Raw genomic sequence first — 26500 nt, forward strand, 5'->3', positions numbered from 1 at the left:
CAAGTAATAACCTGGACATTATCAAGATATTGTAAGTGCTACACTCTTCATGTTAGGGCTCCTTGAGGGTAGGAGGGCAGTGGACCTCTTAATCTGACTATGTTTAATATAGAGTTAGTTGCATTAGCGGTATTTCCATGTGAAATAATAATGCAGAATTACAAAAATTACTTTGATTACTCTGGCATGATCGAAATTCTGCCCTGAGTATAATGTAACTAAACTGGACTTGTTATTTGCCTGCCAAACGTTGTGTAGATTTGTCAGACGACACCAGTGGTATTACAAAATCAATTAAGACATTTTCAAGAGAAAGTACTTTCACCTTTTCTGTTACTTAGTTATATATGTCGCAGACTTGTTGTGGCACATCTGTAGTTACAGTTAATACATTAGTTGATTTGAAATCACAACTTTTCAACAATATTTACCCTCTACCTTTGAGCAGTTTGTGGGAATTCACATTCACATTGCAATCCTGAAGATTGCCAGATTTGGTGCAGCTTTATGAAACAGTTCAAATAATATCAGTGGACCACTGTGAATTGTGAGGTTTTTTAAATTACACAGGTTTTCCCATAGAAGTCTTTCTCCTCAAAAATTCCAAAATGGCTGCTTAAAAGTACATGCAATGTTATTGCCAATTCTTGCAGCCTGATTATGAGTGGGACGGTTAATTCCAACCCGTGTGTAAACCTCTGTTTGAGCATTGGTAGGATTTACCAGTTAAAAGGTGTTTAACATATCTTATAATTATCAGATGCATAAGGTACCTCAAGCTTCGCTAAATTTCAGCAGGGCAAACCTGCCTACATTTAACAGGTGTAACATGTATGTCATTTGCTATACCATGTGGATTTTGGTGCAGTAAACACCAAAATATGCATGTTATTCCCCACAAACTTGTAATGGGTGCTATTTATTGCATCTGATTAATTACATCCCCCATGGTATTGTTATTTATCAGGTGCACTAAATAGCACCCACACTCATTATCAGGGTTCTAGTGCGCAGCAACTTTTTGTCACACGGCCGTAGTTAATGTTAACACTTTACCTCATTGAAATTCCAATTTTGCAACAATTATTGCCCTCTACCTTTGAGTAATTTGTAGGAATTTGCTTTTACTCTCTAGTCCTGAAGATTGCAAGAAGTTGTGCAGCTTGGTTGAGGAGTTCAAATAGTATAAGGAGACCACAAAAACTGTGACTTGTGACATTGTAAAATTATATACATTTTCCCATAGAAGACGTTCCCTCCATAATTTATGATATCACCGATGACATCTCAAAGGACATCATTGATGACATCACTGATGATCACTACTGACAGGATGACATCATCCAATGGGTGTGTTAGTTTGTTTTATAGTTTACGCAGTGGCGGGTAACCATATTACTTTTCTACCTAATTGTGTACAGCTTGGGTCCAGCAAAGTGTTAACATAACGCATGTGCTCCTAATGTACCATATTGGTGTAGAGGTATTGAACATATTATATATCTTTGTATTCAAGAGTAACGTTGCATGCAGGTGGAAGTTGACTTGTTTTCATTATGTTCTACAGGCATTTTTTAGGTCTGAGGAAAACGTTTTCAACATGATAAAGATTCTACATTCTCAATGCTAAGTATTGTAAGCAGCTTTGATTATTAGACAGAATTGTCTCAGCATGACAATTTCTGCTCAACATAGACGACTGTGTGCACCAGGTATTAAGCTATGCACATGTGCCTGTTTTGCTCCAGAAGATGGACTATCTGTATGAAGACTGCATGTAGATTGATCAATAGCACCTTCAGACCTTGGCTATTTTAAGTGAATTATTGCTCTTTGCAGAGGTTTTTCATAGAGTGTACACTGTGCTTAGTAGATACTATTTAATAGTCTGTAGCATATTTCTCATGAGTTTCAGTGTCTCTCTCCATAGAGTAAAGAGTGTTAACAGTATCCACTTTTCTACTACTATGCACTTAATTTCTCAATGTAGGTTCAGTGACTGTCAGGGATTTGTTACAGGGAAAGAGTGTCCACAGTAGACCATTAGTTATGTAACAGGTTTTAAGTATCTGTAGGAATTTGGTTTTCCCATAACAGTTGTATACAGATTGAACATCATGTGCATGATAGGTTATCTTTTTATCTGTATTTCATAATCAACATAACGTGTATTTGTAAAGCACATCTTGGCACTGAATAACAGATGTTTATTGTGACACAACTCAAGAGTACTCATGTTATTGACCTCAGATGGATGAAAGGCAGAGTGCATCCACCAGAGTATGAACCTGTGACCATGAGGTCGAGCATAGGCTCATGCAGTGGACGCATTAATCCACTGATCCATCAGACTAGGCTACTCATGAAGTGTATGGTATCTGGTCAATGTTGCAAATAACACGCACTTGCTTTACATATGGGGGTTGTATGCATGATAGCAGTAAATATGCTTCATATTATTCTGAGCCTTTTTACATGTACTTTCATAGATAAAATGGTGCAATGTGTAAAATTGAAGCTTGGTTGTTGTAATCAAATATGTCTTCAATGATGTTATTTGAGATGTCATCATTGATGTCACAAATGATGTCATAGAACATGTCATGAGTGATGTCACATGTGAGGTCATCAGCAATGTATGGTGGGTTCGCAAGTTATAGTTAGTGCTGTTTATTATAACTGCTGAATGTTGGTGCTTTTTTTGTTCAAAACGTTAAAAGATGTCACTAAGAAATTCACCTAACTATAATGTTACTTTAACCTTTGGTTTGTTCAGTGAATTTCTAGGATTTTTTACAGTACATTAACTATTTTTTCTGTGTATGTATGGTAGAATAACTGAATAATATAACCTATTTGCAGATTTTTGTTTTGAAGGGAATGGCTTTTGTATTGTAACATACCAGTAAAGGGTGCACAGTTTGCAAAATGTTTCTAAAAAATGAGGTCTGAATAGTGTTGCACAACAACATTTCAGTTAAGATTGCCCATCTCCTCAGTTTTTCTAACTCTCATATTGAGAGTTTTCCCAGCAAGTTTATTAATACTCTAATGCCAAACTTTTCATAGCCTTTGTATGTATTTTAACATTAAATTTGTGATTTTAATTCAGAAAGGGAGTGATCAGTTTTTCCAATAATGTATGGGCTTAGTTCACTATGTAAATCTATTTTTAGGTGTATGATTACTCTTGCTAGAGGTTCTCGTGCAGCTCGCAGAACACTCGCACGGGCGTACAGTAATATATTTTATTTTGTAGTTTTGTATAGAGTTTCATTTCATGTGCTCAGTTATTATTTAATGCTAATCTATACTAAAAGAGTCATTAAAATATGTTTATAATGTTTATTTAATTTTTTACAAAGTGATGACTCTTACAAGATACCTGCTGGAGTCAAACACACAATCCCCTGAGTGAACTTCAAGGGGAATGTCATTCCTGTTTGGCTCTTGTGAGCCACTCACAAGATCGAATGTTTGGAACCTCATGAGTAATACAGCGCACTATCCTACTTCTAACAGATTTGCCCCCTTATCAGGGTTGGATTCCTGCAATTGACATCCAGGTGATAGCCCGCTAATTTCCGATTCCCAGTCATCATGTGTGTCCTTAACAGCTGCCTCTCAGCTTTCACGGGAGGATAACAAACAGCAGGGTTATACCGATTTACATTCAATAGATCACGTACACCAGACCTCTTTATCCCCTCGCAGGGCTGCAAAAAATCTACCTTATTTTCTTGCCTCGTGCAATATAGCAGGATCTAATGTTAAGCAATAACAAGGAATGGATGTCTACACTGTTTACTTACCAAATAATTTCCAGGGAAGAATCGTGGGAGACGAATCCAATATACATTTATGGGTATAGATCTTTTCAAACTCTGGCTTCTGCATCCTCAGGGGGCAGGTCAAGGGGCGGGTTTGTTAACACTGATTTCTAATGTGGTGGAATTCAAAGTTCTGACTTTTGAAAATATATCCCCAAATTTTTACATACTGGTGTTTGAAGGACCTGCAGCTTGGGACTTTTTATTGATAAATTACTATAATAATAATTGATTTAGATCCAGAGGTGGTTCCCCAGTACTTAGATAATGTGCTAGAAGAATTGGTGGAGTCTCACCATAAGACATTAGACATAATTTGGCTGCGTGATTTTAATTTGAAATCCTGCGCCAAAACTTCGCAGAGTTATGCAGAATTTTTTATTATAAAAATGAGTGCATTGACCATTTCCATCATGATATCCATGGGAATGCGCTCATTACTATATTAATGAAATGTCACCCTGTAATTCATAATGCCAAAAACCCACGTACCGTTTTTTTTTTCTCAACTTCTTATAGAGGCGAATACCTCTCCATATTAGACTATATAATTATATCTGAGTACCTCAGCTTAATGTTTTTCACATATACCACCTCTTTCATCAAATTGTACGATCACGCAATCCAGTCCAGTGTCTTGTCATGGCCAGTCTGCAAGCCTCGAAACTGCATTAATTTTCTCAAACCAATAATTAGCAGACCTAACAGCGTACTTTTGAAATGGAAGAAGGTTGAGGTGGCTGCTCTCTTTACCAGCTTTATCCGGGCTAACTCAGGGAGCATTTACATCTGTCTGGATCCTTCGTTAGATCACTGTTGTATAGTCGAGGCGTTTAACATGCTAATAAAGTTCCTAAGATCAAAGTTGACACGCCCGTCTACTGTAAGAACTTCCACATTTAACCGGTCGTTTGACAAGAGTTCCACAGATGCTTCGCAAAACTTGGGTAAGGCACTCAAAGTCACACCTAGAAATATACAGCAGATCTGGATCCTTAGGAATAATTATAAGTTAGCCAGGGGAAATAGGATACAACAGCTTAGAACAGAGGCATGGGAGAACCTCAAAAAAGCATCTCTCCTTCGGGACCATACAGCCTTTTGGAAAACTGTAAACATACCCTTCCTGAGTAACAACAATACCCCATCATTAGATACCCAGGCCATATCGATTAAGCTTCATGGGTAAAACATTTTCAGGATATCAATTAAAGGGTGGAGCTTCTACAAGTACTGTGACCCTCTTATCTCAGATCACCCTACACATGTGTCATTCAATTTGGAAGAAGTCAAACTAGCCCGATTGAGTCCCAATGGATGTTTCCTAGCCAACATTCCATTCTGGGCCCCACTTTTAACAGTGACTTTTAATTCCATTGCTGTGAATGGTCCTCCCCCTCTTAGAAACAATCCATAATTCCCAGATATATAAAAAAGGGGTGCAGTGTTCCACTTTCTTTGTGAGCATAGTTTACAGGATGCAGGGATTGAAGGTGCTTGCGCATACTAGCAGTGCCACAGGAGTATTTTTTTCTCTGCCTTAAATAATCAAGGCTGAATTCCTTACTGTCTGTAGTGTAGATCCAAAGCTGAATTCAAGTTCTAAACCCTGCTGTCCGCAGTGTAGATGTTAGGCTGGACTGTATTATCTGTAATCACGATTGAAATAAAAGATGAAACATGCATGGAATACATTGTTGAAATGTGTAGGTTTCAGGGACATTATAGTTCAAGTTGTGACCTGTGCTGTCCACAGTGTAGACTGCCATTGAGTGTACCTTTGCACTTGCAGTATGAATTTTGTTTTTCAACTAAACCTAGTAGTGATATAAAAGAAGTTTTTGAAGGAACGCTACTAAAGGGATATTGTATAGGTTTGATAGGTGTTATACTTAGTTTGGTATTGTACTCTGCAAATAATGAATCAACAGTCTATTTAATTGTGAGCTCTGATGACCGCAGTGTAGGCAGGAGGCAGCGGTTAGCATGAGCCCATGGCCACATGGTGTTGACTAGAGCTACACAGTATTGGTAATTTAGCGTGTGTGCAGCCAGCGATGATAAGTGGTGCACTGAGTTAGTGGCACCTGAAACAACAAGGTTCTGTGGAGCCTGCGATAATGCGTGGTCAGGGCAGGCTGTATTGATAGTAATGTTTTTTGTCTTGTGAATTCTGCCTTAGTAAGGCCACGTGGCAATGATTTTTGGTGCATTGAGTTAGTTGTACCGTTGGCGCTTAGCGTGTACGTACCCAGCGATGATGCGTGGTCAGGGGAGGGGGAGGTGCAGTAGTTGGAGTAATGTCTTTTGTTGATTGAATTCTGCATGAATTCTATTTAAAAGTGATAGTATGCCTCATTGCTGACATAAAACTGATCTCTCCTTTGCGATCATTTATGGTGCACTGAGTTATTAGTATCTTTGGCGTTGAGCTTGTTTATAGCCTGCGATTATGCGTGGTCCAGGGGGGCCGCATTTGGACCAAGTCTTTGTCTGTTGAATTCTGCCTGAAAACGGCCATGTGGCGATGAATTATGGTGCCCTGAGTTAGTAGTACCTTTGGCAGTGAGCGTGTATGTAACCTGCGACAATGCGTGGGCCGGGCAGGCCGCACTGGGAGCAATGTTTTTTTGCCTAATGAATTCTGCCTTAATAAGGCCACGGGGAGATGACTTGTGGTGCAGTGAGTTAGTGGTACCTGAAGAACTCAGCGTGTGCGCACCCTGCGACGATTCGTGGTTCAGGCGGATCACACTGGTACAATATCTCTTGCCTACTGGAATGCGTCATGTGCAATCGCCATTCTACTAATTTGAAATCCTGCGCCAAAACTTCGCACAGTTATGCAGAATTTCTTATTATAAAAATGAGTGCATTGACCATTTCCATCATGATATCCACGGGAATGCGCTCATTACTATATTAATGAAATGTCACCTTGTAATTCATAATGCCAAAAACCCACGTACCGTTTTTTTTTCTCAACTTTTTATAGAGGCGAATACCTCTCCATATTAGACTATATAATTATATCTGAGTACCTCAGCTTAATGTTTTTCACATATACCACCTCTTTCATCAAATTGTACGATCACGCAATCCAGTCCAGTGTCTTGTCATGGCCAGTCTGCAAGCCTCGAAACTGCATTAATTTTCTCAAACCAATAATTAGCAGACCTAACAGCTTACTTTTGAAATGGAAGAAGGTTGAGGTGGCTGCTCTCTTTACCAGCTTTATCCGGGCTAACTCAGGGAGCATTTACATCTGTCTGGATCCTTCATTAGATCACTGTTGTATAGTCGAGGCGTTTAACATGCTACTAAAGTTCCTAAGATCAAAGTTGACACGCCCGTCTACTGTAAGAACTTCCACATTTAACCGGTCGTTTGACAAGAGTTCCACAGATGCGTCGCAAAACTTGGGTAAGGCACTCAAAGTCACACCTAGAAATATACAGCAGATCTGGATCCTTAGGAATAATTATAAGTTAGCCAGGGGAAATAGGATACAACAGCTGAGAACAGAGGCATGGGAGAACCTCAAAAAAGCATCTCTCCTTCGGGACCATACAGCCTTTTGGAAAACTGTAAACATACCCTTCCTGAGTAACAACAATACCCCATCATTAGATACCCAGGCCATATCGATTAAGCTTCATGGGTAAAACATTTTCAGGATATCAATTAAAGGGTGGAGCTTCTACAAGTACTGTGACCCTCTTATCTCAGATCACCCTACACACGTGTCATTCAATTTGGAAGAAGTCAAACTAGCCCGATTGAGTCCCAATGGATGTTTCCTAGCCAACATTCCATTCTGGGCCCCACTTTTAACAGTGACTTTTAATTCCATTGCTGTGAATGGTCCTCCCCCTCTTAGAAACAATCCATAATTCCCAGATATATAAAAAAGGGGTGCAGTGTTCCACTTTCTTTGTGAGCATAGTTTACAGGATGCAGGGATTGAAGGTGCTTGCGCATACTAGCAGTGCCACAGGAGTATTTTTTTCTCTGCCTTAAATAATCAAGGCTGAATTCCTTACTGTCTGTAGTGTAGATCCAAAGCTGAATTCAAGTTCTAAACCCTGCTGTCCGCAGTGTAGATGTTAGGCTGGACTGTATTATCTGTAATCACGATTGAAATAAAAGATGAAACATGCATGGAATACATTGTTGAAATGTGTAGGTTTCAGGGACATTATAGTTCAAGTTGTGACCTGTGCTGTCCACAGTGTAGACTGCCATTGAGTGTGCCTTTGCACTTGCAGTATGAATTTTGTTTTTCAACTAAACCTAGTAGTGATATAAAAGAAGTTTTTGAAGGAACGCTACTAAAGGGATATTGTATAGGTTTGATAGGTGTTATACTTAGTTTGGTATTGTACTCTGCAAATAATGAATCAACAGTCTATTTAATTGTGAGCTCGGATGACCGCAGTGTAGGCAGGAGGCAGCGGTTAGCATGAGCCCATGGCCACATGGTGTTGACTAGAGCTACACAGTATTGGTAATTTAGCGTGTGTGCAGCCAGCGATGATAAGTGGTGCACTGAGTTAGTGGCACCTGCAACAACAAGGTTCTGTGGAGCCTGCGATAATGCGTGGTCAGGGCAGGCTGTACTGATAGTAATGTTTTTTGTCTTGTGAATTCTGCCTTAGTAAGGCCACGTGGCAATGATTTTTGGTGCATTGAGTTAGTTGTACCTTTGGCGCTTAGCGTGTACGTACCCAGCGATGATGCGTGGTCAGGGGAGGGGGAGGTACAGTAGTCGGAGTAATGTCTTTTGTTGATTGAATTCTGCATGAATTCTATTTAAAAGTGATAGTATGCCTCATTGCTGACATAAAACTGTTCTCTCCTTTGCGATGATTTATGGTGCACTGAGTTAGTAGTATCTTTGGCGCTGAGCTTGTTTATAGCCTGCGAATATGCGTGGTCCAGGGGGGCCGCATTTGGACCAAGTCTTTGTCTGTTGAATTCTGCCTGAAAACGGCCATGTGGCGATGAATTATGGTGCCCTGAGTTAGTAGTACCTTTGGCAGTGAGCGTGTATGTAACCTGCGACAATGCGTGGGCCGGGCAGGCCGCACTGGGAGCAATGTTTTTTTGCCTAATGAATTCTGCCTTAATAAGGCCACGGGGAGATGACTTGTGGTGCAGTGAGTTAGTGGTACCTGAAGAACTCAGCGTGTGCGCACCCTGCGACGATTCGTGGTTCAGGCGGATCACACTGGTACAATATCTCTTGCCTACTGGAATGCGTAATGTGCAATCGCCATTCTACCTGAATCGCAAGCCCTCACAATGTAGATCGAAGGCAATAGTCAGCACAGACATTGAGGAATATTTTTTGTCGAATCGTTTAACAAAATCTGAGGACATAGAGTACAATTGTGTCTGCCTTAAATAAATCAAGGCTAAATTCAATGCTGTCCGTAGTGTAGATCCAAAGCTGAATTCAAGTTGTGAACCCTACTGTCCTCACTGTTGATCGAAGGCAGTAGTCAGCACAGACATCAAGAAATTCATTTTTGTTGTATCCTTTTACAAAACCTGAGGACATAGAATACAATTATCTCTACCTTAAATAAAACAAAGCTGAATTCCATGCTGTCCGTTGTGTACATTCAAAGCTGAATTCAAGTTGTAAACCCTGCTGTCCGCACTGTAGATGGAAAGCAGTAGTCAGCACAGATATCAACGAATTATTTTTGTCACGTATTTTAACAAAATCTAAATACATACAGTACAATTGTCTCTGCCTTAAATATATCGAGGCTGGATTTCCTACAGTCCTTAGTGTAGATGCAAAGCTGAATTCAAGTTGTGAACCTTGCTGTCCGCAGTGTAGATCTAAGGCAGTAGTCGCCACAAACATCGAGGAATGCTTTTTGTCACATACTTTGAGAAAATCTGAGGACTGAGTACAATTGTCTCTGCCTTAAATAAATTGAGACTGAATTAAATGTTGTCGTAATGCTGATGCAAAACTGGTATCAACTCTACTGACCGCACTGTAGATCGAAGGCAGTAGTCAACACATATATCGACGAAGATTTTTTGTCACTTATTTTAGCAAAGTCTGAGGACATAGAGTACAATTGTCTCTGTCTTACATAAATCAAGGCTAACTTCAATGCTGTGCGTAGTGTAGATCCAAAGCTAAATTCAAGTTGTGAACCCTGCTGTCCGCAGTGTAGATCGAAGGCAGTAGTCGATACAGACATAAGTCTGCGGTGCTGTGGTGCTAAGTTTGCAATCTTCCTGTAGGAGGCACGTGGTCTTGGCGGCAGCCTCGTGGCAGGGTGAGGACCTTCGTTGTGGCAGAGTCTTTTCTCTTTGCAGAAGTGAACCACGTCCAAGGGGTAGGCTAATTATTTATAGTCTTACGCTGGAGTTGCGTAGATTGGATCAGACTACTCTGCTTCGGCTTCAGGGGGGGGAGACAACACAGCTACATGACCGAGATATTCCCCAGTGTCTGAAATAATATGGTTGCGTCCACTGTGCAGTACACTACAGTTATCAATAGTATATCTACACACGGAAATGTTTTTGGTTTGTATAGTGAGTTGTATATAACATATCACCGGTAGTGTTAGGATTGTGTACATTATTGTTGATGTGCAAATTCCTTCCTGTATACATAGTTGATTGCCACATCGCTGAACATTGAGCTAGTGTGCTGTTGAGGTGACATATTATTTTGGGAAGGTCAGTTGTCATGTTTTGCGCTGCCTCTGGAGTAGTAGAGGGGGAGGGGTGGTTGTAGTGGTGGTGGCGCTAGGAGTTGTGATTTTGTTGGGTGTTGGAAGTGCATAATTAGTACCTCTATTACATATTTGTTTTTAGCTATGGGTGTGAGTGGGATGTAATTCACACAGTACATAGTCGACGTCCTTACACTAGTTAAATGTTGATATTAATTTGTTACTGGTAAATGACACTATTGCCTGTTTTTAAGGTAGCATTGTAGATTTGGTTTGTTATTGAAAGTATGGGAAGTAGTGTTTTTTTTTCTACAGGAATGCATATTTGCATATTATTAACGTTAGTTGTGGTTCTGGTTTGAGGCGATATTCTTGGAGGAAGGAATAAATTGAAGAGTGGTAATATTTGCAGTTTTTACTATGTTGAGAATGGGATGATAATTAAAAAAGATAGAAAAAACAGATATGCTTAATGAACATTATAATTAGAAATTAGCATTTAAAAAACCTTTGAAATTCACTGAAAAACCATAGGTTTCAGGCAGGTTATAGTTAGGAATTATCATTTAAAAAACCATAGAAATTCACCCGTTATAGTTAGTTGTACTAACTGTAACTCTCGCGCCCGCAATCCACTGGTGATGATGTCACATATTACATCATTAATGACATGGTCAGCGACATCACTGATGACATCTCAAATGATATCACTGATGACATCACTGATGACATCATTCACGTGACAATCAGATACACCTCATCATAAACTAGTATAACCTTTCATCACTCACTGTAAAATACAAAGTACCATATTTGAATACATTGACACAGCAATACAAGTATCTTAAAACCCACTCAGTGATTCCTAGATCTGCAGACACATTTAATCAATTACCTATAGATTCACTCATATATGTCAATGATCAATAGAACACTTTCAAATGTACTTATACACCTATATTGACATTACACACCAGCACACATCCTATTCACTTATGCAGTCATCCTACCCAATTTTGCAAGCAATGTATCATATTTACGTTTACTCAACTACACACTTATACAAATAGTACTTGATGTATTCATATAGATAGTAACTCATACTTACTTTGTTATCAAATCACTATTACAAGTATTCAGTTATCTATACAGTCACTCATGCAATCAATGAGTTTTATGTATACCTATTTATATACAACAACTGTCACATACACTGCCTTTTATTTTTTCTACTTTGTTGGACATGTACCATTGAAAAATATTTTTGCTCATCAACACACCCATAAAGATATTCACTCACCCAAACAACTATTATAACACATAGTCTTAACCTCATATACGTACTGAATTAATTATTCACATATCTTTGGGCAGTCACAGAACCCCCACCGAACCAAACAACACATTCACTCTCCCATACAAATAATCAGTTAACTAATCAATAACTAATATAGACTTTCACGTAGCTATTAACCAATTGGTGCAGCAGTTTACACAACAACTGACAAAGTAATACAGATATTCACACAGTTAAGTCACTATCCAATATATTTAGTGAGACACTATAAATTAGTCAAGTAAACAGTCAATCACACTGCTACTAAATCCTCCATCTAGATATTTATATATCCACTGATTCTCCAATGCAGATTGCTATATATATGATATGTATTTAAATAACAAACCAAACCACATTCACTGGTTGATGTCATCAGTGAAGTCATCAGTGATGTCATTTGAGATGGTCATCAGTGATGTCATCAGTGATGTCACTGACCATGTCATTAATGATGTAATATGTGACATCATCAGCAGTGGATTGCGGGTGCACGAGGTATAGTTAGTACAACTAACTATAACAGAGGAATTTCAATGGTTTTGTACGAGTGAAATGTCCAACTAACTATAACACCCATAAAACCTATGTTTTTCAGTGAATTTCAAAGGTTTTTTAAATGCTAATTCCTAACTATAACATGTCTGAAACCTATGTTTTTTTCTGTGAATTTCGAAAGTTTTTTAAATGCTAATTTCTAACCATAATGTGCTTGAAACCTATGGTTTTTTCAGAGAATTTCAAAGGTTTTTTAAATGCTAATTTCTAACTATGACGTGCCTGAAACCTATGTTTTTTTTAGCGAATTTCAAAGGTTTTTAAAATGCTAGTTTCTAACTATGCCTACAGAGGCTGGACATGTGAAGAAAGAAGAAAAAACACACAGAAAGAAGCAAAAGAAATGCAGAAAGAAGCAACAGTAGCCCACAAAGATGAACAAAAGTGCAGGAAGAAGCAAGACATGTGGAGAACGAACCAACAGAGCAGCAGAAAAAGGCCTATTTCATTCGTACAAAACCATAGATATTCCCCCGTTATACTTAGTTCAGCTAACCATAACTGCACTACTGATGACGTCACTCATGACATGGTCAGTGATATCACTCATGACATCACTGATGACATCTCAAATAACATCCTATCCTTAATGCCTTCACAGTCTGAGATGGGCACCCCGTCATCTCCCATGAGACTCGTGATGTACATCTGCCCCTGCTGGGTTGTATGAGCCTTGACAATGTGCACCCCGGATGCTCACCCTCTCCATACCTCCTCTCCTGGGTGTCATATTTTTCCCCAAAAAGAGGGTTTCCCTCTCTGCTGCTTCATGGTATTCTGCCGTTAGTGTTGCCCTTTGTTGCAGACCCGGAGTGGTCCGTGCTGCCCGAACAGTGTTTTGAGCCTGGACAGTGTGAGCCATAAATCCCTGAGGATCCCTGCACCTTTCAAGATTCATACCCCCATATGTATACATTGAATGCCTCCCACAGCATGGCTTTGGTATTCACTGTGCCTGTGTTGGTCTCAAAATATTCCTCTATCGCTAAACTCAGCTCTGCTTTAAAGACTTGGTCTCGAAGCGCCATATCGGGGAACCACCATTGATGTGCCATCCCAGCTGCTCCTAGGACCAGGAGCCCGAGCACTACCGGGGTGTGATCTGATAATGTGTGTGATAGAGGCATGGATTACCTCTGCCAAGAGGTCACACTTGGGGACAATAACCAATAGCCTATTCTGGTCCAAGTGTTATGGGGAACCGAGTAGTGAGTATATGCAGGTGTGTTTTGGTGGAGGTGGCTCCAAGCGACCAATAGTTTATATGAGTCTATCATGCTAGTAAGTGCCCATCTGGCCCTTGGTTTTGTATCTGCCGTTATGGATCCACTCTCGGGTTGAGCAGGATATTTAAGTCTCCCCCTAAACAGATATGTTCCGCCCCCATCATATCTAATCGGGAGTGTAGTTCTACAAAAAAGTCTGGGTCGTCAACATTGGGCACATAGACATTGCTATGTTATGTTCTGTTATTGGCATTTATAACGCGCACGGCTACTCAGGAGTGTCCCGGCGCCAAACCCAACTAAAAAACAGTGAACTGAGAGAAGCACAACTTAATTAAACCACAAAATCTTTAGGTGCTTTTTAAACAGCCTTAGGTCCTGAGTGTTCCGTAGTTCAGAGGGGAGGGCATTCCAGGCTTCTGCACCCTTAAAAGATAAAGAACTGCCACCAGTGCCAGAAAGACGAAAATGGGGAACCACAACTAAACGCTGCATAGCTGAGCGCATTTGTATCTAGGCTCATAAAAACTAAATCGTCTTCTGAGATATGGCGGACCGTTCCATGCAACCCTCCATGAGGAACAATGAGAGCCTTAAACTGGGCACGTCTGGCCACAGAAAGCCAGTGTTGGTCCCAAAGGTGCTGTTCCATGCTGGATCTTCCAGGAATGCCAAGCTCTAGTAGCCGCATTTTATATTGTTTGTAATTTATTCAGCTGATAGCCAGGCAAGCCAATGTATAATGCATTGGCATAAACAATGAGTGACAGGATAAGGGCTCGTGTCACCAACTTGTTTGCTAGTCTGGGCAGCAGAGGCAGGAACTTTGTAAGAGATTTCAGCATAAGCTATGATCTTCGCTCCCAGTTCCTGTGCTAGGTAGATCAGGAGCGTAACATAGAGGTTGAAAAGGAGAGGACCTGTGGAATGCCCTTGGTCACCCTTCTAGGGGCCAAGGAGAACGGAGCTATCCATACCTGCTGAGTTCTATCCTCAAGAAATTATTTAATCCAGCCCAAAGCTAGAAGAAGGCAAATATTAGAAACCCGAGCAAGTAATTGACGGTGGGCACTGTATCGAACGAGGCGGAGAGGTCCAATAAAATGAGGGCAGCTCTACCGCCAGTATACAAACATTCTCTAATCGCCTCCGATATTTCGACCAGGGCCATCTCCATAGTATACGTTGCCCCAAATCCCGATTTAGCAGGATGAAGGGCTCCGAATGTCTCCACAAAGGTGGCCAACTGCTTATAAACTGCTTTTTCACACACCTTTGCCACAGCCGGTAGAAGAGATATGAGCTGATAGCTGGCTGGGGTATTAGGATCTAGGGAGGCCTTTTTTAATAAAGGTAATAGTTTGGCCCACTTCCACTCAGGTGGAACTATCGCAGTCAGAAGTGAAATGTTTATGATGGTATTGACTTCAGGATGGACCACCTCAGCAGCCGTAGCTAGCAATCTTGCTAGATGAGGATCTGCAGGGGAACCAGATTTCAAGAATTTGAAGATCAACAAAGAGTCAGGCAAGCCAACAGGAGAGAACCCCATCAAGGGGGAAACATGTGAATTGGACACTGTAAAATTCCTACAGGAAGCCATTGCCTGCCCAGGTGAGCTAATCTCAAAGTTGTCCTGAATCGCCTGAATCTTATCAATGAAAAAACAGGACAACCTTTTGCACCATGCCTCAGAAGCTGGTAAGACAATTCGCTCAGCTTCAGGGGTCAAAAAGCTCTGCACAATAGAGAAAATGTCCTTTGAGTTATTTTTGGACATAGCAATCCGTTCCATTTAGTAGCTGCTTTTAGCCTCTCTAATTGCAACATAATTGTCTCTCTGGGCCTTCCTCATCGCTGTTTTGGCCAAGGGACACAAGGGCAGTCTCCAGCTACGTTCTAGTTTTTTACAGAGCTGTCTTAGCTCCTTAAGCTTGCTAGTATTCCAGGGCTTTGAAGGGGCATCTCTAACTTGCTTATTAGCGAGAGGCAGAGATAAGTATTCAATTGCCTGAGAGATCCAATTATTAAAGCTCTCTAGAGCTCCCTCCAGATTTGTAGCAGCGGATGAGCATGTGTCTGACAGAATCCTGTTCGAAGCCGAAGGGTCAATTCTTGGAGAAGGTCTACTTTGGGGATATGCCTTAATAAAGAGCTGCATCTGAATGGTCCATGAAAATTGGATCAAATAATGATCCGACCAAGATGTTTGAAGGGGTTCTTTGACACTTAGAGGAAAGTTGGAACAGATCCGGTCTAAATAGGAGCTTGTGTCTGAAAGAGAAAAAAATAAACAAAACCCTTCTCTGCACACCCTCCACTCTTCACCCATCCTCTCACCCGTACTATGGGGGCAACTCACACCCTCTTGTAACCTCATGAACATCTGTTGTTAGCAATACTAAAACATATTTATCAAGTATAAGTGCATAAGCACTAGAGGGGTGGCAATGCTATGCCTTATCCCTGTGTTACATTTATGAAATAACATTCCCTTATGGCTTTGACCATGGCAGCAATTCAAGTTCTACCCCAGCCTAGGTAAACACATACCCTTAATGATCAATGCAAAGCAGTTCAGTCTTCAACTGGTGGAAAACAGTTCCATGCTAGTGCCAGAGTGCGGCATCCGGAGAGATCTGCCCGCAGATGGAGATTTCCGGTTGGGTCAGGCTCCCGCTCGCGCCTTGAGAAAATGTTGGACTGCCGCTGGGCTATCAAAAATCCTGGACCTGTCGTCAACTTCTACCTTTAACCTGGCAGGATACAGCATCCAGTATTTCAGCCCTTCCTTTCGCAATGAGGCCTTTACCAATGCAAATTTCCTCCTGGCATCTTGAACCATGACTGTGAAGTCTGGATACAGGGAGATTAAGGATCCTTGCCTTTTCAGAGGCCCATTTTCGCAGGCTAGTCTCAATGCCGTATCTCTGACCTTGAAATTCAAAAGCCTGGCCAGGATTGGACAAGAAGGGCATCCAGGATTCAGTCGCGGTCCGATAGTACGATCAGCCCTTTCGATCACAAATGTGTGAAAGATTGGCACCCAAAAAGATCTAGCATGAGTCTCTCCACTAACTCATCAAGACGGCCCGTGTTTGTAGACTCTGGGACACCAAGGATGCGAACATTGTTGCCTCCAAATCTTTGTTCTTCGTGGCTATAGTTTTGAGTATCCGTTCCATCCTTTCAATCTTCTTGTTGGTCTGTCCAGAACCATCCTCTATGTCTGAGATTCTGCCTTCTGCGGTGTCCAGTCATTCTTCATGCTGATCTATCCGGGCTCCCATTTTGTCCAACCTGCTATCCAATGCATCAAAGCGAGTATCCAGCGCCCAGAAGCCCGCTCTCAGTTCAGCTAGAAGAGTTTCACTTCTCTGTGGGGTCACATGAGGTGGTATGGTGGCAGCTCCTCCCTCCGCCGTTGTGGTGCCCATTGTTTCTGAGCTACTGCCAAGCTTTTCAAACAGCAGCTTTTTCTTTTTGGGGTCACTCTTGCCCATTGCATTTTGGGTAGCTGTAGTGGTGTTTACTGTTTGATTTTCCTTGTTGTAGTTATTCTGTTGCTGTAGTCCTTCACCAGTAATTTTGTTTGATACCTCTTACAATAACACACCACTATGCGGGCTGTGTTTTGTGGCTGTCTATGCCGTCTGCTGCGATCTGTGCATTCCTCAGGTCAGGGAACTGTGCTCTGCCACCACCTCCTTATTAATTAGAGCTGCACGAGTGATAGTGCTATCAGCGCTGCATCTGGTATTGAACCAGGGCTGGTCCCAGTTGGTGCCTTGCATAAAGGCCCAGTATGGCAGACGAAAGATGCGGAATGATGAATCCGCCAAGCGTGTCACCTTTGTTGCTGTGCAGGCCCTGGGAAGCTTCAGTGTTTTACGCTCCCTTTCTTCCTCCATCCCTCCCAATGATCGAAGGGCTGTAGTAGCTCTTGTGTGCAAATACCTGCCAGCGCCGGGGGCCTTTATTGTGGGTTGCCGCCAATCTGCTAATGTTAGCTTACTTTTGCTTTCTTAGAGGCTGAGGCCTGCTGCGGTCACCTGACCTTCCAGCCGCGCGGCCGTCCCAGCTCTCGCGACAGCTCTGAGAGCCTCAGTCTGGACCGCACTGTGTTCCCCATCTCAAACTGGGGACGTGTCACAACTCGTACGCCTCGCTTTGTTTCTCATTCCGTGCCCCGCACCGCCTCTGCTCATCAACTCATACCCGGATCATGAACCGGTTCCAGAACATACCACCGGCTGGGTAATTACATCTGAGATGCAACCGCTGCGTTTCTGCTTATCCTGTCATGCTGTGGCCGCTCGTGGTGTTTGCTTTCCCCGGGACTCAGTGGAGCTGCAAATCTATGCGGCCATCTTAGACCGCCGCTTGGCTATGCCCCTCATAGATTTTTTATTTAGTGTAGAAACTCTTGAAAAATATGTAATCTCAGTACTCTTTCTCTTTCTATAACTTGGATGCTTGTCAACAGTGGGATATAAGCTGAGATGAGGAGCATTCGGCACTCATAAACATTTATATTATATCACACATGATGAGACAGCATTGACTTTGCTCTCATCAAAGTCAAGAAGGTGCAACCCTGACAAATACCTCACCCATGCTAAAGCAACATAAGACATTTCTTATTTAAAGGTTGTGTGACCTATATTTATCATTGCTGCATCAACACTTAATCCTTGATGTTTGCAAATGTTGACAGCATAGGCCAAACACAGAGGGCACAGAGGGCACTTGTCTTGAACACATTTAAATAAAGTATACTCATACTCTATTCAGTTTACATAGGTAATAAAGTCTATCACATTCCCCATGGCACCCTTCACTAATCCCTCCTCGACATTCCGATTTTGTTGCAAAACTATTATGCAATTTCTAGAGGTTTAGAGTCTTTTCTAAACCAGCAGAATGTGAAACTGGTATCTTTAGTGAGTTGTTTCTGTACAACTGATTGACATAGTGGTAAGTATAAACCTTGATGCTCGATTTGATCTTTACTTGTAAGACTCACAATTTCCTGTTTTTCAAAATGAAGCATTTGAAGTAAATTTGTGCATACTCTTTCAATGTTGGGATCTCGCACACAGTCTGTTTCTGAGTTTTCATAAGGTTTTGTATTACAGAAGTTAGTGACTTGGAAATAGAGATCCAACCATGCGAAAAACTACCTCTTTCTAAGCTTGTTTGCTAATTCTTCCTATACTCATGTCTTTTAATATATTCCCATACATTATCGGTTGCCTTTTGGGGTTGATTCGGATGTCGGTCGGAAGGGCTCTGAAACGGATTTGGGTTTGACGAAACCTATCCGGAGCCCTTGTTTCAGACTGACATGTTCCCCTTTAGGGCTGACCAAATCAGTTTCGGAAGGCATTCGGAAAGGTCAAGCCTTTCTGGAGCCGATTCGTACAGCTCTATGGACTTGGTTTCCAAACAAGCAAATACAATTACCGATTTGGACAGCCTTTCTGATTAGTTTTGCTCATAACAAAAAGGCTGCCGGAATTGGTCTTCGGGGGCCCGTAGCAGGCCTTCCTTCACCTGGGGCTCGTGGGGGTATCTATGGGTCCCCCTTTCCAACCATGCCCAGTGTGGCAGGCACCATGGGGTACCCATCACAGGGTGCACAATTTTCCTCAGCCACCCACTTCTTCAATAGGAGCCTGTGTTCGCGTTCAGAACTCAGGCTCACACTGAAGTCAATGGGAGTCCGACTAAATCGTATCTGGATGCATACGGATGCATCATACTCACTCTGTCGGACTCCACAATCCAACTCATATGGAAAACATTCCGGAACCGATTCGGTCAGTATGCTTTCTGAACGAGATCGGAATCGGGCCGTATGTGTTAACTAAGTGTACTGAAAAGTTAATCATATGTTAGTATTTCTTATACTCCCTGATGACTTATTCGTTTCTCATGAGGAAGTTTCTCCTGCATCCTCATTAGGCCTGGGCAGTGAACTCCACTCTGTTCCCAGAGTTTTCTGCACTCTGCGCTCCGTGGAACTCGGAGCGTAAAAAAGACTCCACTATGCGTAGTGCAGTGGAGTTTTTTCTCCGCTCGCGAACGGTAAGTTAGCATGCGCCACCTGCCGGTCGGGTAAAATTCCTACCCAGAGGAGCAAAACTCAGCAAACTACGCCCAGGCCTGATCCTAAGATGAATGAAAGCTAGCATTAGGTTTTATACCATGTTAACCTCATCAATAATGAGAACTCAAATTTTTTTTTAACTATGGGCACTTCATGACAAGCATGACTAGATAAATGTTGGTACTCTAGTTAGTTGTTATGTTCTGCAGGCAACATAACTAGCCTGTGCAATGTGATTTCTTTAATGTTGTGCCACACAAACAAGTGATGAACAGAATTCTGAAAAAATCATACATTCAGCCCCAGTCAGGAGATCTGGGTTAAATCCATTGTTCTTTTACCCTCCATACCACCCCAGTTAAGACCCAGCCATATGCAAATCAGTCTTGACCCTGCTTCTCATGGGAACAGTCCAGCCTGAACTGCCAAGCCAGGTCCTCCTTGGACCGGAAAAAAGCATCCTGGGACCGGTTTTGGGGTATTACCCCTCCTCAGCCAGGTTACCTTGAATCCAGTGGCCCAGTGAGCTGTTGCTCGCTGTGCTACTAAAGTCAAGCTAGCCTGGCTGATGCGACGGTGCTAGCCATGTAGGAGACAATGTTGAGTCCTTAGCTTCCAATGATGTCTGCATGCGAGTCATGTAGATGTTGACGAGGGTGGGGCTGAGGGTGGAACCCTGAGGCACTCCATGGCTGTTCTCTGTGGGTTCTGAGTTGAACGAGGGAAGTCTGACTCTATGTGTTCGGCCAGGGAGGAAGGAGCGGATCCGTTCTAGGGCTGTGTTGTGGATGCTGGTGTTGTGAAGTCTTGTGCAGAGGGTGTGGTGGAAGATGGTGTTTAAGATGGCCAAGAGGTCCAGGGGGATAGGGCAGCAGTTTAGCCTTAGTAGAGGAGAGCGGTCTCTGTGCTGTGGTTGCTTCTAAAGCCAAATTGGGGGAGGTCCAGGACGTGTCTCATATCAATGAACTCAGAGAGTTAGGTGTTGGAAGCTTTCTCGATGAATTTCACTGGGAAGGGGAGCAGAGAAATGGGTCTGTAGTTCTTGAGGTCTGTCAGGTCGGCAGAGGGTTTCTCTAGCACGGGGTGGACCTCTGCGTGCTTCCAGTCATCTGGGAAGGTGGCAGATTGGATGGAGTAGTTAATGGTGTGGCACAGATCGGATGTGACGGAGGTGCCAGCTCTGTTGAAGATGTGGTGTGGGCAGGGATCTAAGTGGGCTCTGGAGTTTATGCTCTTCATGATCCTGAGGGTGTCTTCAGGGGTCTGGGTGGTCCACTTGGGCAAGGTCAGAGAGGGTCTAGAGTAAGCATGGGCGTAAAATCCGTTCCGCTCGTGGATTTTGCGGATTTTCGGCAAATTCGCAATCCGCGAACTCTCGCGAACTTGCCGAAAATTCGTAAAATCCGTGCAAAGCGGATTTTTTGCTTGGTCGCACTTGCCAACTAGATTACTATACAATTTCGCGGGAGTAAACACTTGCGAACACGTAGATGCGGCGGGCAGCGACAATCTCGCAATTGCGAGATTGCAAAATTTGCAATTTCGCGCAAGAAATCCACCAGCAGGCAGCATAAACCTTGAAAATTATGATTTTTATCAGAATAACTCCTCAGGTTGACATTTGCCTGCACTTTTTCTTTGCAAGGAGTCCATTTTGGGGGGGGTGGGAGGAAGGAAGTGCCCCACAGTCTCCAACTTCCTGTTCCTGTCCAGCAGGCTCCTCCCAGTGCTTTCTTCATGTGCTGGTCACTTTGATTTGGATCTTGACCTGGAAGGGTTACTTTTTGTGGATGCTGCTGGATATTTGGATTTTTGCAAAACTGAAAGCACTCAGCAGGTGCAAAAGTTCAATCTTATCATTAGTAACCTTTCCCTGTAGTGCTTCCTGAGGGGCCCCTTCAGACTTAATTTGCCTACTTGCAACTATTCTATGACCCTGCTCTGACCCTCACAGCAGGCTCAGAGAATAGCTACAAGTAGGCCACAAAGGTCCTGTGAAAAAAAATTGCACTGCAACAGAAAGCAAATTACAGATAAGGAAGCAGGTGCCAGCCAGACTGGAAGTTTAAATTCAGTGACACATTAATCAACCCCAAATTGATTCATGTCAGTTGAAGCAGGGCAGGTGTGCTTTTTTTTTTCACCCCCATAATCTACAGTGATAAACCAACCAGAGGGTGGCAGTGATGTACCAGAGGGTGGCATGGGTGTACCAGAGGGTGGCAGTGGTGAAACAGAGGGTGCTGTGAACCTGTGATGATGAACCAGACGTAGAAACAACATAGTCGCGGCCGTTGCGAGCCGATAAGTAAGTTCGCAATTGCGAACTGGTACACAACCCTCGGGAACTGGCAGAAACCCTTGCGAACACAAGAAAAAAAAAATCCACAAATTCGTGAGAGTTCGGGGATTTTGCGGATTGCGAATCCATAAATACGCAAGTTCGCGGATTGCCAATTTGCAAAATCCGCCCATGCTTAGTCTAGAGCCATTGGAACTTTTTGAAAATGTGTAGAAGGAGCTGAGGTGGAATTGCTGGACTAAGACAGGAAACATGTTCTTCCACATCAATAACTTTGGAAAATACATTTTCTATTTTAAGATATTGCAGAACACTTTTGACCCTATCAATGCTCACAAGTTCTTTAGTGGGTACTCTTTACTAGAGCTACAAGTGGTGCTTCCCTTCTCGATCTACCTCTATGGATTCAATATTCTCCTTCAGAATCAAAGGCAAATACACAACCTTATCTTTCCGACCTTTTAGTAGTACCTTTTAGTAGTTCAGAAGGAGGCAGTTTCTTATTTTTAGTCTACATTCTGACAATGGCTTGGAAGGGATGTACCATTTATATGATAATAGCCTCATACACATTAAGATTCTGAAGCTAAGCAGATATTGAAAAAACTTCCAATTTGTTATGAATACCTCTATCAGCCATTTTATGATCGTCCCGTTTGTCAATAAAATATTTACAGACAATCTGACTTGTGGACACGTTACACCAATCTGTATAGATTAAATCAAGAGCAAGTGTAAACCGCTGTACTAGATCAGTCTCTTCTGTTTTTTAACAAATATCATTTTTTTTACTTGTGATTTGTAGTGTGTTCACCTGCAATAAATACACGCCTTCTCCAGGATATTTGCAGTTCTTATTAGAAATGCAGCAATTTCCTTTTTAAAATCTTCTAACACTGTGCTAGCATTAGAAATGTCAATTTTGTTCTCAACAGCCATCTCACTCTGACTTCAGAATGGCTACCTCTTAACTACATATCATTTAGTTTCTGCAGCTGGAGAGCTGGAATTTTTACAAAATACAACCTTCTTAGTACATTACGCATTTTAGTGTGGTGCACAGATAGCATATGATGAAAAGTGCCCTCTGCTGAAATAAGCAAAATCATGAGTGTCCTAGAAGGTTTGTCGGTCTCCTAACTCAACAAGGTTTAAGGCTTTGGAGTAGTCTCATTTTTTTGTTTCATTGGGGTATATTTTGAAACATTTAGCATTCGGTTAGCATCACAACAGTGTCACTAACCAGCACAAAATGGTGTTTTTTACAATTGACTTTCCAGGGCTATACTTACTTTATGTTGTAAAGTACCTTACAAGAAATGCAAAGCAGAGCAAAGCATTGCTTTGTGTTACTTAGTGTCCAGGGGGCATTACATGGTTGGTACATGGGCATTCCCATGAAACCACCCATGCCTTTTGATACAAGACCCTATCTACAAGCAATTGTAGACAGGGTTTAGCACAAAAACCTAATGCAATCTGAAAGAAGGCATCAAGAAGAGAAATGTATTTATTTCTCCTTTTTTTCCTACTTTGCATGCGTACTGAACTGTGCAGCACACATACAAAGTGGGAAAATTGTTTGAACTTCTCTAGGCATAGTATTTTGTACAGGAAGGGTACCCTTCCAGTACAAAACCTATGCTAGACTCAGGCACACACCGTAGAGCCATTGCATTACGGTGTGTGCCTGGTATACAGCAGCTGAAATCAGCACCAGAGCTAGGGAATGGGGGGGAGAGCAATATCTATGCAGATATTGCTCTCTCCTGCTCCCTCCTTGTCATGCAATGCAGCACAGTCTCTTGGGGGGGCTGGGTTACATTGCGTCCCTTTTAAAAACCTGGCCCTAAGTTAGTCAATAGACTGTTGTCTACTGACCTTGCATACCTTAGTACATTTCCACTCAAAAACTGGTTGTTGAGGATGTTAGCCTACTGCTTCATTAATTATTTCTTCTTCTACATTCCTAAGCACTAATCTTCTTTTTCAATCGGTGTACCTTCCTTGACTTGATATGCACAACCATCTCTTTCAATTGCAAATGCTAACTCATTTTCCTGTAAATACCTTTCCTCATTGAAAAATTCTTCAGCACAGGAACAGTGTTTTCAATCTTTCTAGAAAAAACTGCAAACAAATGTTTTATTAACTTAAGCCTTTGGCGACATTTATTTTTAAGTGAAATAATCAGTTTATCTAAACATCTCCTTTTCTTCAAAACGAGAATAAATAGCTTTCTCTATAATACAAAGGCCTTATCTACTTGACACTTAACTACCTTTTTCTGGTATTGCAATGTTCTTCTACTTGTTTCTGTTTTTATGCTTCACAGAATATGAAACACTACCCTTCTAAGAAATAATTTCTGACTTAGGTCTTTACAAATCTGTCTGGTCGGGCTCCTCTTTTTCTGGCATTATCTATTTTTGAAAAAACATTAACATTTTTGTAACTTGTTGAAAAATCTTTAAAACTACTTACACCTGCAGAGGAAAGCTAATATGATGTTATTGATTTTTAATTATAAAAGACTGGGTGCTCTTACTTGATTTGAATTTTCTTGTACCATCATTCCCTTTCTTTGGCTGTACTTCATGTTTTCAGACTTCTTTGTATAGACTTCTTTATAATACTGTGGATTTCTCTTCTTTTCTTCAGCTCTTTTGTTGGCATCTTCAATTGACAGGAGGCCCCACAGAGAACAGACAGAAAATATTCATATCTGCTTCTTACATAGTTATTACCAATAAATCACTGTGTGTAGAAGGATTAAGAGAAAACCTAGGCTTGTGTACCACATTTCATCATTCCACACATTCTACATGTTTGATCAAATAGTGATCTTACCTCTTCCTACCCTGAAACAGTAGTCTCCAAGTGTCAGCTCAACATAGAGCTAATGCTTTGTGTAGAATGTAGCATCCTTCTAATTATGGGTAATCGTCAATGACTATGCCACACATAGAGCTTAGTGTAAAACATCTTTATTTTTCTGAATGTAACCTCAAACTCAACAGTGTACACCCGCATTCAATTCACTACACTCTAATGCTTATGTCACAGTTCTACTGAGTCCATCAGGAGCCACAAATGTTCTGTCATTACATGCTCACATGAAACTACAGGTCTCCCTTTGTTAAATATAAAATTATTTATTTTTTACAAATATAAACAAGTAGAGCTCTTCAGTGAGTCTTTGTGGCAGGTGGATCACATGTCCCCACCATGTCTGTGGAAACTGGGGCCCAGTAGTAGAAATGTCCACGACTGACATTGGTGATGGAGAGACAGCAGCAGTCAGGGGTTATACATTTGTCTTTTCGGACCCAGTCTCTACAATGACAACAGTGCTTGGTGAGCATTGAGCCACACATCTAAAAGGTGGGGAATCTTGCATATATGACTTCTCAGGATGATGGGCAGTCACCATGTGTCCTATGCTGGTCACAAAATGAAACAAGAACTCAATCTACTTTCATGATGGTGAAATCTTGTGCATGCCTACGCTTGTTGGTATAGGCTTTAATTTTCCTCTCATGACCCAAGTCTTTCATGCATGTTTCTTCATCGGTATTTGCTCTTCTGGTGGTCCATTGAGGTAACTTGGTTGTCATGGGTCTCCTGAACATCAAGGTTGCAGGGATTTCAACTGAGGTTTAGTGAGGGTTTGGGCGATAAGTTCAAAGAAGAGAATTTTAAGCAGCTTTAAGGTTGAGCTTTACTAGTTCAGGATGCTGGACAGCTTTCTTTAGATTACTCATGAAATGTTTGACAAGGCCACTGGCCTAGGGCCACAGAGGAATGCTCTTCTGATGCTTCACATTAAGAGGACTGAGAAAGTCTTTGAATTCCCAACTGTTGAAAGGTGGGCCATTCCCAGGTCATGCAGATGCTGTGTAGTCTTTCAATGACATGTTACTAAGTGATAGATGATAGATCTTTGATCAATGGAAAAAGGCAATGTTTATCAACGATCACCATCAAGAGATGTCCATTGTCAAAAGGACAAAGAATCCCACTGCTATTCTTTCCCATGCATGCCTTGTCAACTTTAACATGCTTAATGGGTGTTGAGTGTTTTTTAATGACAGGCAGTTGCATGGATAACAGGCTTTTTATTACAATCCTCTCGTCAAGATGTGGAAACCAGACTCTGAGAGCTTGTTTGGTGGTGACAATCCCACAGTGTCCTTAATGGGCCACTTCAGTTATTTGTCATCGCAGACTCTCATGAATAACAATTCTCGGCCCTTGTAGAATAATACCTTCCTGAGTAAATGACAGTTCATCTTTGACATTCTTAAACTTTTGATAGTCACTGTCACTGGTAAGAGATCGCGGGTGCTGGTATCAAGACTGATGTGTAATAATGTCATTCAGTTTCAGCATGTCACTATCTTGACTTGTGTCAGTGACAAATTGT

The sequence above is a fragment of the Lissotriton helveticus genome, chromosome 2_1, assembly GCF_964261635.1.
Source record: "Lissotriton helveticus chromosome 2_1, aLisHel1.1, whole genome shotgun sequence".
NCBI lineage: Eukaryota > Metazoa > Chordata > Amphibia > Caudata > Salamandridae > Lissotriton > Lissotriton helveticus.